This window comes from Mastigoproctus giganteus, chromosome 10 (genome assembly GCF_048544385.1).
Source record: "Mastigoproctus giganteus isolate SK-2022 chromosome 10, ASM4854438v1, whole genome shotgun sequence".
Classification (NCBI taxonomy): domain Eukaryota; kingdom Metazoa; phylum Arthropoda; class Arachnida; order Uropygi; family Thelyphonidae; genus Mastigoproctus; species Mastigoproctus giganteus.
In genome coordinates this window covers 151,576,786-151,593,198 of record NC_143584.1, presented here as the reverse complement: position 1 = coordinate 151,593,198, position 16,413 = coordinate 151,576,786, and the positions used below count along the sequence as shown (strand labels likewise).

The following is a 16,413-nucleotide window of genomic DNA, read 5'->3' as shown; positions in this document are numbered from 1 at the left end:
TCTAACGAAGGCCCCCGCACTTGCTATTGTACGCGACTTAGAATAATGGAAGGACCAAACGATATTGAGCGATAATGTAGTGACGTCACAACGATGTAGAAAACCAGAAGAAAGCCGTTTCCTCCATAGAGTGCTTCAGACGCTGTGATTTCCGCATTTCTTTTATTCGCATCTATTCCTTCTTTACTTTTGGGTCGGGGTATTGACCTCAGACAATCCAAACACCACGGTCCATCAATGATCCCAGATACAACTTTTGTAGCTTGAGTCTTCTTCCATTAGGTAATGTGTGTCGCTAATTGAAGCTTTAACGCGCTAAAGTAGCGATGGGGGCATTTGCCCAAGTCCCCATTTACACCATCTGAGATGCCAAGAATGACGATGGATTTCTTTCGCAAGTCTTTCCTCTGGTTAATAATGCAAGGACAATCTCGCAGACAGTTTGGCGCAGATGCCTCCCGATGAATTATAGAATACCTTCTACCTTTCGTAAATTGAACCTCCAGCGTTGGGGAACGTCGCTTCTCCTCCCCTTTGTTATAAGCGTGTTGATGGTACTTCGTAAATATTTTCTAACAGAAGAAAATAGAAAGTATCGCCACCTTGCGTGAGCTTTACCAATATCCGTGCTGGAACATTTATAAAAAGATGTTGCCGTTAGATGTTAGCAGTCAATATTATTTACAACTTCCTTCTTCGGTTCTTATTTTCAATATTCCGGCTTTCCCAACAAGATTGGTCCCATATCCACGAGTTATTGGTCCCATAAGGAACGTTAATTACAAAATGAATTGTGGGAGCTTTCAAATATAGACAGCGCTGTTGATCTCAATGGCACTGAGGTTGGTGGTCAAATGTTTGCGACTCGATTAAAATAAACCTATTTGCTTTCTTTTCTTGAGAGATGGTCATACTTTAATGGAATTAAAATAAAAGGATTTTGCGTAGTTTTTCCCTCAAGATTTGCTCAAGTACCATAACATTTATGCTAATGGGAGAATAGAAACCCTAAAAAGGTTTGATAGAGGAAAAAAAGGACTTTGGATGTAATCGAGAATTCAAGTTGTTTCTTTCTTTGTTTAATCTTATACGATTTGCCCGCATAATGTATTTTGAGTAGAAGGTAGCCCCTTCTTATATACACCTTTCCTCGTATAAAATAAAACGAATTCTTCTATTTTTAACTGGTTCAACCTGAATAGAATGTGGCATTGACAAAACAATGGGAAAGTATGGACTCTTTATCGCTATTAGTGTTTTTATGAAATGCGCACCATTGCCAGCTGCAACCTTGACTATTTTTAGGGAACAGTCAAGAATAGACATCTCATAACGAAATCTATAAAGCGACACGTGCGCGCGTTCAACCAGGATGGAGAAGAGCTTATCTAAGTGCCAGAAAAGCAATCTTAGGTGGGAGCTATCCGCTTTTTTCTCGCCCAGATGTTGTTAGCACTTCTTTCTGAGCTTATTTTTTCTTCTTTATCCATTAAAGAAACCATCTGGACTCCCCTAAAGGAAGAGCGTCCCCCTCGTCACCTTAAAAATCCACGTTAAGCGCAGGCGAACTCGCCTGTGGTCTTGGGAAACATTGAAAGTAATGTGCCCTGCTCCCTAAGGGACGGCAAAGTATTCAGGTCCCTCCAGGACTGCGTCGTTTCCATGTAAATAAATAAACACCGAAGAAAAAATGTTTAAGTTAAGCCTAATGGATACAATCACTACTTTGTACCCATTAGGCGTAACTTTATTAAGTCCGAGTGGGATGGAACGAGTTTGAGTTATTTACCTTTCGTTCTTTTCGTAGTAAACAAGTAAAAATGCATCGCGCAAGCTGCTTTCGGGTAGTGAATCATTAGTTCATTAAAACTATCATAATTAAGAATAGATGGGTAGCACATAAACTCCATGAAGAGCAGGTGAGAAACACGCCACGAACAGCGGGTGCTAATTAACCCAACACTGTCAATAGAGAGAAAGTGAGAGACAAAAAAGAAATCCATTTTATAATTGGAAGCCGTTTCTACAGCAAAATAAAACATCGCTTAATTAATGTGATACGTCAGATGGAGCTATGGGAGAAGAGACATGCGTAAGGTGGACTGCGTTTGTTTAGTGGTCCATTTTGGTGCTTCCTGCTTCGCTTTGAACTGAGGGCATTTAAATGAATAATTATTTGACCCAATGGGTGTTTCAGTAGATCCGAGGGATGGGGTGCATTCCTAATGGCTTTTATTTTCCATCTTATTATTATTGGAGCGAGAAAGACTTTGTGCCATCGTACGGGGATTATTCTGTCACCCGAGTGTAGCAGCCTGGTGACACCTCTTTCTGCGGTTGTCATCGCCTTCTACGAGAGGGCCTGCGTCACGTGCGCTCCATAATCATCGGGCCAGCGACGATTATGGAACGCACGTGGTGCCGGATCTGATAATACCGAGATACGGGAGGAAACAGGTTTACGACCAGTTAGAGAGTGCGAGATGCAGTAAAAAGAGAGATAAATGAACAGGAATGAAAGAAGACGGAAAATTAAACATTGTTACATTGATTTCTCTCTCTCTCTCTCTCTCTCTCTCTCTCTCTCTCTGTCAAACACGAATGCATGTGTACCACCATCTTATAAGATGGCAAGTTCCATCATTGCCATTTATGATTTTACATCAAAAACTATTTTGTTTGTCAATTATATTTTTAATATTTAATAATACTGTAACTGAATTGCGGTGGCAATTTTCTAAAGCTTTTTTTTTTTTTTTCTCTTAATCGGCCGGGGACCAAACAATAACAAACATGCACACAACCGTGTTAATGGTCATTATAGAAGAGAAGCCAAACTGATTGTGGTTCTCCCCCCCCCACAACAAACGATCTTAACGAGTTTTTTTTTTTTATTATTTTGTTCCAAAGGCGATAAGAAAATACTTCTAAATCTCCACTAATGATGGTGTTCTTCTTGTATATTAATGACCTTCTTCCATTGGCCGGAAACCCAATCCTATCCATAGTTTTGCCGATGATAGCACGTTGCATTCAACTTTCCATTTTGAGAAACCTTGTCCTGCTCAATCAACTTCAACTTCTCAAAAATCTGCTACCAATTCCTTAAATGCTGATCTTCAGGTAATTCTCCAGTGGGGCAAAGACAACTCAGTTGATTTCAAACCTTCTAAAACTCAGTCTTGTCTTATATCTCGCAAAAACGATTCTTCTGCTCCTATGCTTATCTTTAGTGACACTCCGATTTCTAGGCAAAATGATATATCTCTTTTGGGGATTCCCCTGACTTGTAATCTCTCTTGGCACAAGTACATCACAAATATTGTTTCCACTCCATCTAAAAAACTGGTTTTCTCTTTCGCTCTTGGTGTTACTTTTCTTCTGTACAGCTACTCACTCTGCACAAACCTCAAAATCACCGCACCATGGAATATTGTTCCCACATCTGGTTGTCATGAAGTGAGAATATGTTGAGAGTGTAAGGAATACAAGCATGGAGAAAAAGGAAAGTATTAAGAAAAGCAGAGGAGATAAGAGGAGATTGTGGAATATACAGGGTGTCTCAAAAATACACGGCATAACTTCAAGAATGAGTTCCTCATATGTAGATAATAAAAATATTTTATACCAACATAGTTCCGGAAATGCTTGGTTCCCGAGTTATTAACTGGAATGTCTTATCTCCTGCAGGTGATTTCCTTCATCACAAGGTACTGACAGAATCTGGTGGTTTTCCATTCCGATCATGTATTCAAATCAGGAGCAAGCGGATATGCACAGTTTGGCGGACGGCAATGCTCTGGAGGCTCGTCGTTTGTACCACGAAAGCTTCCCAGAACGAAGATGTCCAAACAGGAAAACGTTTGAAGGTATCCATCGCTGCCTTTGTGAACATGGGACCTTTACACCTCGTGCTGCCGACAGAGGACGACCAAGATCTACGACTCCTGAAGTAGAGGAGATTTTGGATGTTGTACATGCCACTCCTGGAAACAGCACACGCAGAATAGCAATGCAACTGGCTGTTCAACGTTCGACTATTTGGAGAATTTTGCGAGAACACCAACTGTATCCTTACCATCTGCAACGGGTACAGGCCTTGTCACCAGCAGATTACCCTTCGCGAGTAATGTTCTGCCAGTGGTTCTTGCAGCAGTGTGGTACAACTCCTCACTTTCCTGCCTTAGTGATAATCACAGAGGAAGTACAGTTCACACGAGACGGAATCCAAAACTTTCGCAATCAGCATGTATGGGCTGAGGAAAACCCACATGCAATTCTTCCATCACATCACTAACAGCGGTTCAGCCTCAATATCTGGGCGGGTGTTTTTGGTAATAAGTTATTTACTTCCAAACAAATTCACAGGGCAGGCGTACGGAAACTTTTTGGAAAACAACATGCCTGATTTTTTGGACGACACGCCACTTGGACAACAAGCACACTTCATGCACGATGGCGCTCCCTCACATTTCAGCCACCTAGCCCACAATTACCCGAATCGAAGGTTTCCTGGTCAGTGGATAGGTAGAGATGGACCAACTGCCTGGCCTCCACGCTCATTGATTTAAACCCACTAGATTTCTTCTTGTGGGCCATTTAAAGTCATTGATGTATTCGACTCCGGTAGCTGATGTGGAAACTCTCCGCAATCGAATTGTGGCAGGTTGTGAGACAATACGAAACATGCCAGGAATTTGGCATCGTCTTCGCGGGTCCATGAGACGTCGATGTGAGGCCTGTATTCAGGCAGAAGGTGGACATTTTGAATAATTACTATAAGGTGATGTGAACAGTTAAATGTCGTAGGCAGACCTTCAAAACTCGGAAGCCAAACATTTCCGGAACTGTGTTGATATAAAATATTTTTATTGTCTACATATAAGGAACTCATTCCTGAAGTTTTGCCGTGTATTTTTGAGACATCTATAAAGGAGTTATATGGTCTATATAAATGGGACAGAAGAATGATTATTAGATTGTACTGGGAACAAAAAGTAACAGTTAGAGTAGGACAAGGTGATTATGATCGTGCAGAGGCAGGAAGGGGTACGGGATGTTGTCTGCCTACTCGATTTTTTTAATATAGAAACCGTGGGCGACAGAAGGAATTATAAGAGAAGATAAGTGAAGAAATGGTTAAGGAGACATTTGATAAGAGGGAGAGTTGTATGAGGTAAAGTTGGGGGAGTTTATTGAACGTGATGGCAGATTCTGTGGAAGTTTTGTAGAAATTGGTTAACAGGCTAAATGAAAAGAAAGTGATAGGTTTGTGACGAGAGTAAATATTGGAAGCACAAAGGTGTGATCTAAATGCTGAAATTGAAGGAGAGAAAAAAAAAGAAGATGTGAGCGAGTATTGGGGAAGCCTAATGGCGGAAGAAGCGAACACAAGTAGAGAAATAAGAATAAGAATAGCAATTTGTCAAAAATCTTTTGAGAAAAGAAAAAGAATATTATGTGGGAGCTTAGAAATTGATTTTAGGAAAAGACTGGTACCATTTCTGGTATGGAACGTGGCACTTTATGGAGCAGAGACGTGAACATTGAGAATGGAAGATTGAAAAGTCTTGAGATGTGGATGTGGAGGAGAATGGAAAAGATAACATGGGTTGGTGACGTGAAAAATGAGGTGTTGAGAAAGGTGGGGTAGAAGACATGCTTGACTGAAATTGTGAGAACGTGGAAGAGAAATTGCATTAGGCATGTGTTACGAGGTGAGGAATTGATGAACAAGGAAAACGTTGAGTGGAATAGGCCCAGAGAGAGAGAGGATGGTGGATATGGAAAGATGAAGAGTGCTAAGGATTGGGAGGTATGGAAAATTGGTTGTTGAGTTGCATGCATAGACCTGCCTTGGCAGAACACTGATGATGGCCGTTTCCATGACGATGTACGTAAAGCTATGGACGAGGAAGAATCCTCAGCATTATACAAGAGCATATATACGAACGATTGAAATAAACTGTTTGATTTGATAAATATTATTTGTGTTCCCTGTTTGAGCATTAATGAATAGATAATTAGGGAATAAAAATGAACAAATCCTTGGGAGCAATGAAATGGTGTATGGATATTTTTCATTGTCTGATTTAACTGTAGATTGACAAGTAAAAGTTTAATATTCATGGGCACGCCTGCCCTTGTATAATTAGCGAAGTTAGCACAGACACATTTCTGTATTTTATTCTAATTTATGCACTTTATCATGGAGTTACTTCCTCTAAACTTAATGAACTTAACAAGATCAGTTTTAACTTCAAAACGTGACAGCCCGAAATTAATGGATAAGATAATAAGAAACGAGTAATAGATAATTACTTGAAGAACAAAAAACCAAATAGATTATAATGAATGAAAATTAATGAATATTAAGGAGAAATGAATAACTAAAGAAAGCTAATGCTGAATAATTAAGAACTGGCTCGCAACAGAAAGTCGCCGCGCAAAGCTAGAGAGTACCCTCCAGAGATGCGACCTTTAAAGGGACAGAAAAGAAGAAAATTAAACGACCTCATGAACTCATGCAAACAGTTCCAACGAAGCACATCACTGTTAGAAGCGCACAGACTACGTACATGATTGAATTCCATAATTCTGGCCGTATCGGAAACTATACCTTTGTTTTGAGATATCCTGAGTGGCTACATTATTATCTAATGATCTCGCGATGGATATAATCACCATACTCCCATACCGGGTGCAAAAGGCCACAATTTGAATCGATGACTTAAAAAGAATTTTCCTGGTATCTTTTTTTCACAATGCGGCTGAATTAGTCAGTCAAAGGAGAGGGTAGTGGTTTTGAGTCAGGAAACTCTAGATTTCCGTCCAGCAAACAGGCAAATCGACCACAAAATGCGCAATTACCGACACAATATACTCAAGCCTCGCAATCTCGTGCTTAACACACACGCCACTTACTACTAAATTGCAAGTAGATCCACGTTATCCCTTAGAGCAGCCTGGATTCTCCGTCGCATGGATTCAACCAGGTGTCAAAAGCCTGCCGCAGGGATGCTGGTCCATGTTGACTCAGTTGCTTTCTGCAGTTGCTGCATATTGGATGATTGTGGATCTCTACTCCGAAGAGCTGGATCCATAGGTGCTTAATTGGATTTCAATTTGTGACTGGGGAGGCCATCGCAGTAGGCCGAATCCACTCTCATGTTCCTGTGATCAGTTGTGCAATTCTGGTCTTATGACACCGCGCATTATCCTGCTGGGAGAATCCATTCGCAGATGGCGACACTGTAGCCATGAAAGGACGCGCCTGGTCGGAAAAACTTTCTAAATAATTTATGTCATACAAATTTTGCTCCTCTTAAATCCCGGGGTCCGCAATATACGCCAAAAAAAAAAAAAAAAAAAACACTTCCCGCCCCACTACACACCACCACCACCAATCTGCACTGTTGACACCTGCCAGAATGGGTTCATGATCTCGTGGATGTTTTCGACACATTCTGGTCCTGATCTTCCCAACAGCGTAAAACAGCAGGAACCAGGATTCGTCAAAACAAGTAACATTTTCCAATCTTCTCTGCTGTCCAGGAGCGTTTTTTTTTTTTTTTCCTTAACTGCAGTGGAACCCGGTTCTGTTCCTGACTGCGATACCCATTCCGTGACAAGGTGTGACGAGTTGGGTGTTCTGAAACTTCTACGTATTTGGTTAACACTGTTGTAGTTGGTTGTTATTTGACTGACTGTAGCATTGCACAAACCCTATCAGCCTCCGTTGGCCTCTCGCATCAGTGAGCTGTTCCTTCCGTCCACAGGATCTCCGTTAGCTGAATGCTATTCAGTTATTGGATATAGTGACAACGAACATATGTTGTTTGTCTAGGGACGCTGGTGATTACCCACAACTCTGCTTTTGTTTCTCTGTGAAGCGTACTGAACTGTGTAAAGGCCAAAATGTATGTAAAGTGTGGTTTGTGTCAGTGTAGTTCAAAGCTATGTTGTTCGTCTGGCCGTTCAGCCGCGGAGTTTCTGCTGGTACTCCATGTTGACCGCCACTACCACGTGGAGGCAGTAGTCAGGAAGAAAATTCCGGCGATTCTATGGCTAGTCAGCCATAGAATCGCCTGAATTTTCCATGGCGGGACCAATGGAAAAAAAAGATTTTTATTAGGAAAGGAGCACATGGGAACAGTCGAAGGAAGAAGAAGAATAAAGGGTGTAAACGGGTAGTTGTAGTGAAGACAGCCGTCCGAAGTAGTGGCTAGTAATTGGCAACCGGTAGATACATGAATCCACTTATACAATATACATAAACACACATATATATATAAATAACACAGATCCAGTTAGTCCAATACAGTAAAAGACGCCCAGGAACTACAACTCCATTAGATAGGAAGCTTACTAAAAACGCCATTACTCCATAAATTATAAAAATTGCACGTTGATGAAATTCAGACCTTAACGAAGATGCCATCAGAAAGAAGAATCCACGTTGGCTGGCTTAATTCAATGAAGTCTAAAAGAAGTGATGGGTTCACCAAAGGTGTCATATCTCCACATGAGATACACCTTGGCAGATTGTAAATACTGTTAGCAGCAAGTCCAGATAAAAGAAATTAAGTCCACCCATCATCAGCAGTCCATCAAGTATATGTGATCACTAAATCAGAATATAGTTAAAGCTGAAACTCTTAGCAGCACACAACTCAGAGGATATGTGAATAGCAGACATCGGGAGTTGAGGAAGGTAGAGCAGAGCAGACTCCTACCAGTAATCAGAAGAGCACTCATCTCTTACGTCTACTCTGTTAATAAATATTAATCTGTTCTGATCTGATGCACAGCTTGCGCAACCCGCACAGATTACGAGACAGTATGTTGCTCAAATTTGAGTTTTATTTAATTTATTTTTTACCAGGCGGTCCCTGCCAAATTTGGGCAACTTCACCGTATATTTACAATACAACACATACAGTATTTCAGATATAATTCATAGTATCGTACAGAGAATGAAGTACATCTATTCGAAGTGGGCAACCATGTCCAAAGTCCATCCGCAGAAGAACCCTCCAAGATGTCTCTCTCTCTCTCTCTCTCTCTCTGAAATGATTTGGGCGTCATTGCCCACACAGGGTAAGCTCCCACCTATAATTAGAACGGTACCGCACCTCCTGCACCTACCCTGTTGAAATATTGAAATCCGTTCTAATGATCAGCCAACTTGGTTATTTTACAGTCAGCCACAAGACCTCATTACACGCTGCAACAATTAATTTTCTTTCTCTCTATCTGTAACAAAATTAACCTTCTTCGACATACCTAGACAGCAAACTCTTCGAAGGATTTGAAATCCGTCTCTGTTCTTACCAGAAGTTGTTCACATCCAGGATTCATTTCACGTATATTTGGCGACCCTGCTATTAATTCCTCCCTAAGATCTGAGTAATCATAGTATATAAGATATATCCTAAGTTTCACCTTTCTCACAGACGCAAACAGAAAGGTCCGCAATACCTAACTCTGCAAGAAACAATCCATGTCCTGTCAAGAAGGTAGCGTGTAAATTGGGACTAAACCATCAGGACCAAGGTTTACCGTTAATACTTACACGTGGAAGGAATTTATTTGTAATGCGACTTAATACTGTCATTCCATCTTTCCTGCCATTGACCAACCAAGAGAGCCCAGATACGGTTCTTCTCTTCTTTATATGCACCAGCACAATCAATTTAAATTGATTTGTGCATACAAATCAATTTGATTTGAAAACCAAACGTAGGTCTAGAAGCAGCGTCCGGTCAGTTAGATCTCGATACACTCTGAATATAGTCTTAAGTGAAAACCTCAGCAGAGTAACATTTTCCAAGACACTGGCGTGTCTGGCCCTAGATTACCATACCACTTCAAAGTCAATTAAATCTTTCGTTTTGCCCATTCTCACACTGTACTATACACATACAGCAACCCCCTATGTATATGCCTATATGTTTTATATTACATGGTGCGAACACGTGATGCTGTTATCGAAGGAGCGCTCCATTTCATGAGAAGGGTATGCAGTGTACCTAACAAAGTGGCCACTCAGTGTACGACGCAAAAGTCCAGTTCAAGAGTGGACTTACGCGACTCCGAGTATAAAAATCACCAGTCATGAGTGGACCAATAATGTTTTTATAACAATTCATAGGCGAATCTAATCATGAAGAAGTGGAAGTTACTCATTCGAAAGACAGCACATAAGACACAAGGCGATTATCATCTATTTTCCTGATAGGAAGAGAATTCAACTTCTCTTTTATTTTGGCCTTCTTTTTCACTCAGAAACTAGACCCAGTCTGTTTCCTGTCATTATTAATTCATTCGTGCGTTGCTCTTCCGCCCCACGACATCAGCTTCTGCTCCAAGGGAAACACTAAATGAGTTGCGACAGAGCCAGCTTTAAAGGTTATCTTCTGATGCTGCCTTAATCCGCGTGTTTCCATTCTCCAATACTGTTGCAACTGCCCAGTCTCGTTTTCATTCTTTGAGTTCAAAGCCATGTTTACAAGGCGAAGCACTACAAACCAATAAAAACAGTCTCCTCTACTGTATTTTTCATTTAACACAGCCACTCTTCCTTCTTTTTGGTGCTGAAATAAGAACACGAATCCCTAGCAGGAAATAGTCCATTCTTTCCTCGATAGAATGTACGCATTCTTGTGAAAGTCTTCCTACGATATTTTTTGCCTTTAAAAACGGAAAAAGTACATTACTGACAGCATACAGACCTCATTCTGTCTTAACTGAATTTTTGACTCGCTGTATTCTATACCATGAGTGTAAAATGGTTTATAACCATGCTCTCCTGTGGTCAACAGTCCCTCTACAGGTTACATGTATCTAAAGAGAATCTGTGATCGTTCTACACAGAAAGTTGCAAATAATGGTTTAAAATTGGACTTATTTCAAAATACATTGTTTTGATCAGCACTGTGTGAAAAATTATGTATTGTCATTTGAGGAAAGTTAGGCGTTGCATTCCAAACAAAAAAAAGAAATAATAAAATAAATACTGAGGCCAGTAAATAAATATTTTTTTTTTATTTGCGTGAGTTACTGGCAGTAAAAGAAACTTCAGGGAAATGCAACGTACTCGATCGATAGAAGATAACTTCTCTGGATACAGCAGCAGCATCACGACCTTGATCTCAATAGAAAACTTGCGGAATTTTATGGACAAAAGAATAAATGGTAGCAGCCACGGGGAAAAGACGAATGTATTTTAATGGGGAAGGTTATTTTTGGATCAAAATAGGTGCCTATAAGTGTTTGAGAAAGTTGAAGGACTTAAGGGTCGCCCATTTCTTCAACTGTCCCCACTTTAATATTTTAAAGGTATCTCCTTTGCTACCACTTAGAAAACAAGACATTTGCCAAAGAATTTTAGGACTTTTATTAAGTTTCTGAGTTCCTGATCACCGCGGGTTTGTTTTCGTGTCACTGCTGAAGCTTTTTGAAGTCAGTCACCCAACCACTTTTGTTGTTATCTTTTCTCTTTTTCATAATAAAATGTCCTTCAAGAATAACACACATTTTATATTTTCAACCTTCAGTATTGAGTCCCCTTCTGACCGGCACTCTCTATCATTTTACTGACAATTTGTTCCCTCGAGGAAGGAGTGTATCTGCTACACAGGAAGATACGTTTTTGTTAAACAAGGATGTTGACAAGCTAAAGGAAGTTGCCTCAGGATCTAAATGTGGGATGTTATTTAATATTAAATTGTAAACTCCACAGTTTTTTTGTTTCCTTAGAGTAGCAACCAATTAATGCGTGATCCACTTTATCACTATTTGGACAAAGCGGAAGGTAAATTGAATACAAAATGAATATGTTGATAGGAAGTACTGTATTTACTTCAAATAAAAAAGAGGCTGCTACCTAGTGAAAGAACTTAAATGTATATCCAACTCGATGACAATAAGCATTGTTTAAAGTTCATTTTTTGCATCAGGGGCAAATAACTGCTCCGGGGTAAATCTTCCTTATTACGACTTAAAAAGCTTCGAAGTATTCCTTTACTGTTCACAGATGGCGCGGCAGGGTAGCATATTTAGATTTTAACGCCGATTTCCCCGTTCAGCATTGCAGTTTAATGTGATTCGTTGAAAAAGCAGTCCGCGTCTGTTGCCTTTTCTTTTTCTTTGGCGTTGAGTGATGGTTATCCGGTACGCAGCATTTGAAGGTCACAGCTATCCCAGGATGTTTACTAAGAATGCTAAACGTGAGGCCTACAACTCTTTCAGTCAGGATTTCAACGATAAAGCATCAAAAGGGTGTTCGTAATGCTACACAGAGAACTTTCCTTACAATTACCCTCCCCACTGTCATCTTCAGATCTGCCTACAAACTCACAATGTTCAGAAAGGCAATCTAAAACATTAATATATTACAACCGCATTGATAGCCATCCAGCTGCGACAGAATGATTAGCTTAATTTCGACCTTGATGCGCCTGCCTGGAATTATGTGTCAAATACATCACTGCATGCTCCAAGCGCGAATTTCTGGAATCCAGGGCGTATGATGGGGATATGAAAGTCATAATTCAATTTACCAGAACTTATGAATTAATTAAGAAATTTATAAGTAAGCAATTTACTCCACATGGAATAAGTCGATTAATATGTTACATGCACGCAGAGATGTGTTCCTGATAATTGAAAAGATGGTTTACTTTTCGCTTGAGATGAAGGTGGTACGAAAGACAAAGCTGAATTTTCGATGCAATACTCCTCTCTCTTCAAAGTGACTTCATAGAAATTCTTTTAATATTTTTATTTTTTAATTAATTTTTAAATCAATCCATTAGCAAACACTAATTTGGCAACCATTGCCTGAGACCGAATAACTCGGCCACATTCTATGTTAACCATTTCAACAAGCTTTGATAAGACATCGGCTGCTCTGTACTTCACACACAAAAGAGCTTTCATCCTGGAAAACCATCTAAATACCTATTATGCTCATCAGGGATAGAAATCCCATTAGTTTTACTAACTGGATGTCCAGATCTCCTTTTTAATAAAATTATGTGTAAGATTCATTTGGAAAGATCCGATTAGCCCAATTCTTTCTATTAATTAGTTCGCATTATCTTCTAAATTGTTTCTTGAATAAGCATGAATTAACATTGTTGATGAAATCATTAACATAAGCAAATTTATTATATTTGTCTGCGATATTCCTCAAATTTTCATCCGAAAAACGTCCCAATATGGACAATTGAGGAAATTCCTTAGTGATAATCTTCTCTATATTTTCAAATTGTCTTTACTGTGCTTTCTATTAGAATGATCAAACACTTTGCTCAAAACCAGTAACAAAACTATAGGGCAATAAGATCCAGGATACTTTCTACGTTTATCAGGATTCTTAATGGTAGCAGTTTCTCTGGACAACATCCATCACCAAGACAGGCTGCATATTATACAATTTCAGTAAATTTGAATACAACTTTGTAACCATTACAATCTCTGCCTTTCGCAAGTCCACTCCAGGGGCCTTAGCATTTTAATACACTCCACAGCTTAGATTAACTCCCGAGGAGAAAATTCTTCCTTAAATTCATCGATCTTACACTAACTTTCGAAACGAATACTTAATCATTTGATCAATTTTCCCATTACCAACTGAAAATAAATTCAATAAAAATTATAAATTGTACTTCTCCACGATTCTTGCGTTTTTAAAGTTATCATTAAATAATTTTTATAAAGTCGGATATATTTCAATTTATTATTCAACTTCAAAATCAGGACCTTTACCACGTTAATCGTATGCACTTGTCTTGCAACCACTTTTATCAAATCTTAAACTCTATATTGACCACCAGGGAACTGTCCACCATATATCACAATGGAACTGTCCTTTTAAAAATTTCTAATTATTTTCATTAATTTATCATTGATTTAATCAGACTCTTTGTATAAACTGTGCTTTTTCATTAATAGATATTTCCCAGGAATTTTAATTAATTCTTAATAGACACTTGAACGAGTTCTGATTTATAGATGTATTGCAAATATTTGTAAGAACTTCATCCAACTATGTCTTCTGGAAAGGGACCATTTTTGTCCTATTTAATTTAAATTAATTCTATAAATTGCAGCGCTTTGTGCTATGAAAGTCATTGAAAAAGCTTGGCCAATTTCTATTATTTACATTTCGAAGTGCTTCCCTTCTTCCATTACTGAAAATTCCACGTTGCATGCTCGCGATAAATCAAACACGTAACCACTGAGAAGATTTAACAAAATTGGAATCCGAAAGTAAACAGTGGAAAGCAAATCTCCAGAAATTAAAAGTGATTTCGCGATGATAGCTTAATTTCCTGGCTTGGTACACCGTTCCGATGGGTTAACAGTAACAGTTGAGCATAATTTCCTGAAACAGAAATAAATGACATTGAAAGGACTTCGTTTAATACGTTCTGCGTTACCTTTCTTATTTTCTTTCTTGGAATCTTGTTTCTTTCCTCGTTAATCTTTCATAATGAAAGATCTTCAAAGAGCGATTTAAGCTAAGTATTTTTGTCCTCTTCAAATCAACTTATAAGACAATGTCTTATACGAGTAACCAAAACATATGATCCGAAACAGCCAGTCAGATGCTTTGATTACACCTTAAATTACGATAGTATCCCTTCGTTTTCTGTAGTTAATATTATCGTATTCCAAAGGCAGATCCTTATAGGGAAGAAATTGGCTTCGCTCTTCTTATGTACTGCATGGAAAAAGTCCAGATTTGATTTCTGTTGAAATTGGAGGTATTTTTATGGACTTTCTTCGTACTGTGGCTGAGATACAGTTTCGGGTGAGGGCTTCGTGGTTTTTCAAATAAAGAAAAACCAGTATTCCGACTAGAGAATAAACTTCCAGGTGATATATAACAATGCCTCACGGCCTTAACTAACATTGGCGCCAATTCTAAACAACCACTGCTATTGTGAGCTGGAGGGAGGGCAGCATGCGTACTATAAATCATTCCTGTCGACCATCTCACTTTTATACTGTGATTATTTTCCCTTTCTTCCCTCTTTCCCCCACTTCATTCCTTAAGTCCTCTCGCTCCTTGCTCTGCTGGGGAAATTGGGCTCCGACAGGCGTCCCTCTACTAACCTGATCCGGCTCCTTCTGCCGTGGACGGAGCCAGACCAGGAAGGGGTGGAAGCTCCAATCCCGTTCCTGGTGATGGGACCTTTCAGTAACAAGTGGCCAGATGAACAACACTCTACCCACCATACCTACACTACTCACACGCTCATCTGGTCTTGGCAGATGAGCGTGTGAGTAGTGTAGGTATGGAGGGTAGTGTTGTTCACACGCTCATCTGGTCTTGGCAGATTTTGCTTCTTCACAGTAACACTTGCACGCAGATTTGTGAGGTACCGCTGATAGATACACGCTATGTCCACTATGTGACTATTGATTGTTCTGGCTAATTTGTTTGACGTATTTAATGTACTGAATGACTGTATCGTCTATTTGGGAAGGGGGGGGTTAGAGTTAAATTTTATGATTGTTCGTTTGATGGACATACGCTAGAATATAATGTTTGGACCGAGATATAGACCTTTGATTGTGCCCTTACTAAATGTGGGTAGCTACCCTCCACCTCCCTTGCTGGAGTCTCATTGTCCAATTTTTTTGGACAATCGAGATCGTTTTCAGAAAATGCAGACATCTTTGCATGGATCGGAGAAAGATGTCCAATATCTTTCCTTCCCCTCCCCCCCAATTTTATTGGAATATGTTTCTTTAAGTAAACCCACACTTAGAAAGAATTACAGTGTCTCATACACAAGCGTGAGTGTACTGAAAGAAATATACGTGCGATTTTTCAGACTCCATACTAAAAAGAATACGCATTATTCGAATCTCTAGCTTTCTGATTTTGCTTTATAAATTATTAAATAAATTTTTAAAATCAAATATTCTACTTCTACTAATTTCAGACACGAACGCCACGTAATTCTCTTCTAGCTAAGCGTAACATTCGCAAAGATTATGAATAGTATAGAGAGTTTCACTCACGTTACTGCATCTCCCAGACAAACTGCACAAAAGGCAGTGAGGAAAACTGATGAGGAAAATGATTGTAAGTAGATACAGCAATTCCTCCCACAATAAGTGCAACACAATATCGTAAACGAAGCCACACTACTCCCGCTGTCTGCAACTTAACCAGTCGGTGTCAAGAAAATCTGCGAGAGGTCACCAAGCCGCCAAGATGCTAAGAATACCGTACTATGCGGGTACCGTGATTTGCTTTGGTAGAGAATATCTCGGAGAAGAAAGAAAAAATCGGATGTCGGAATCTGTAGCATTCGCACGTGCTCAGAGGTCGCTGTCCTGTCCTCAATACTGCTATTTCGTGGAACGAGGTCAGCAGTAATGCAATTTGAA

At 39.5% G+C, this 16,413-nt stretch overlaps 1 protein-coding gene across 2 annotated transcripts in view; it reads right to left on the bottom strand.

Annotated features, from left to right (window-relative positions):
* The window catches only part of LOC150079383 (5'-AMP-activated protein kinase subunit gamma-1-like), a 383,429-nt gene that overhangs the window by 302,028 nt on the left and 64,988 nt on the right, over positions 1–16,413 (bottom strand). The window lies entirely within an intron of this gene.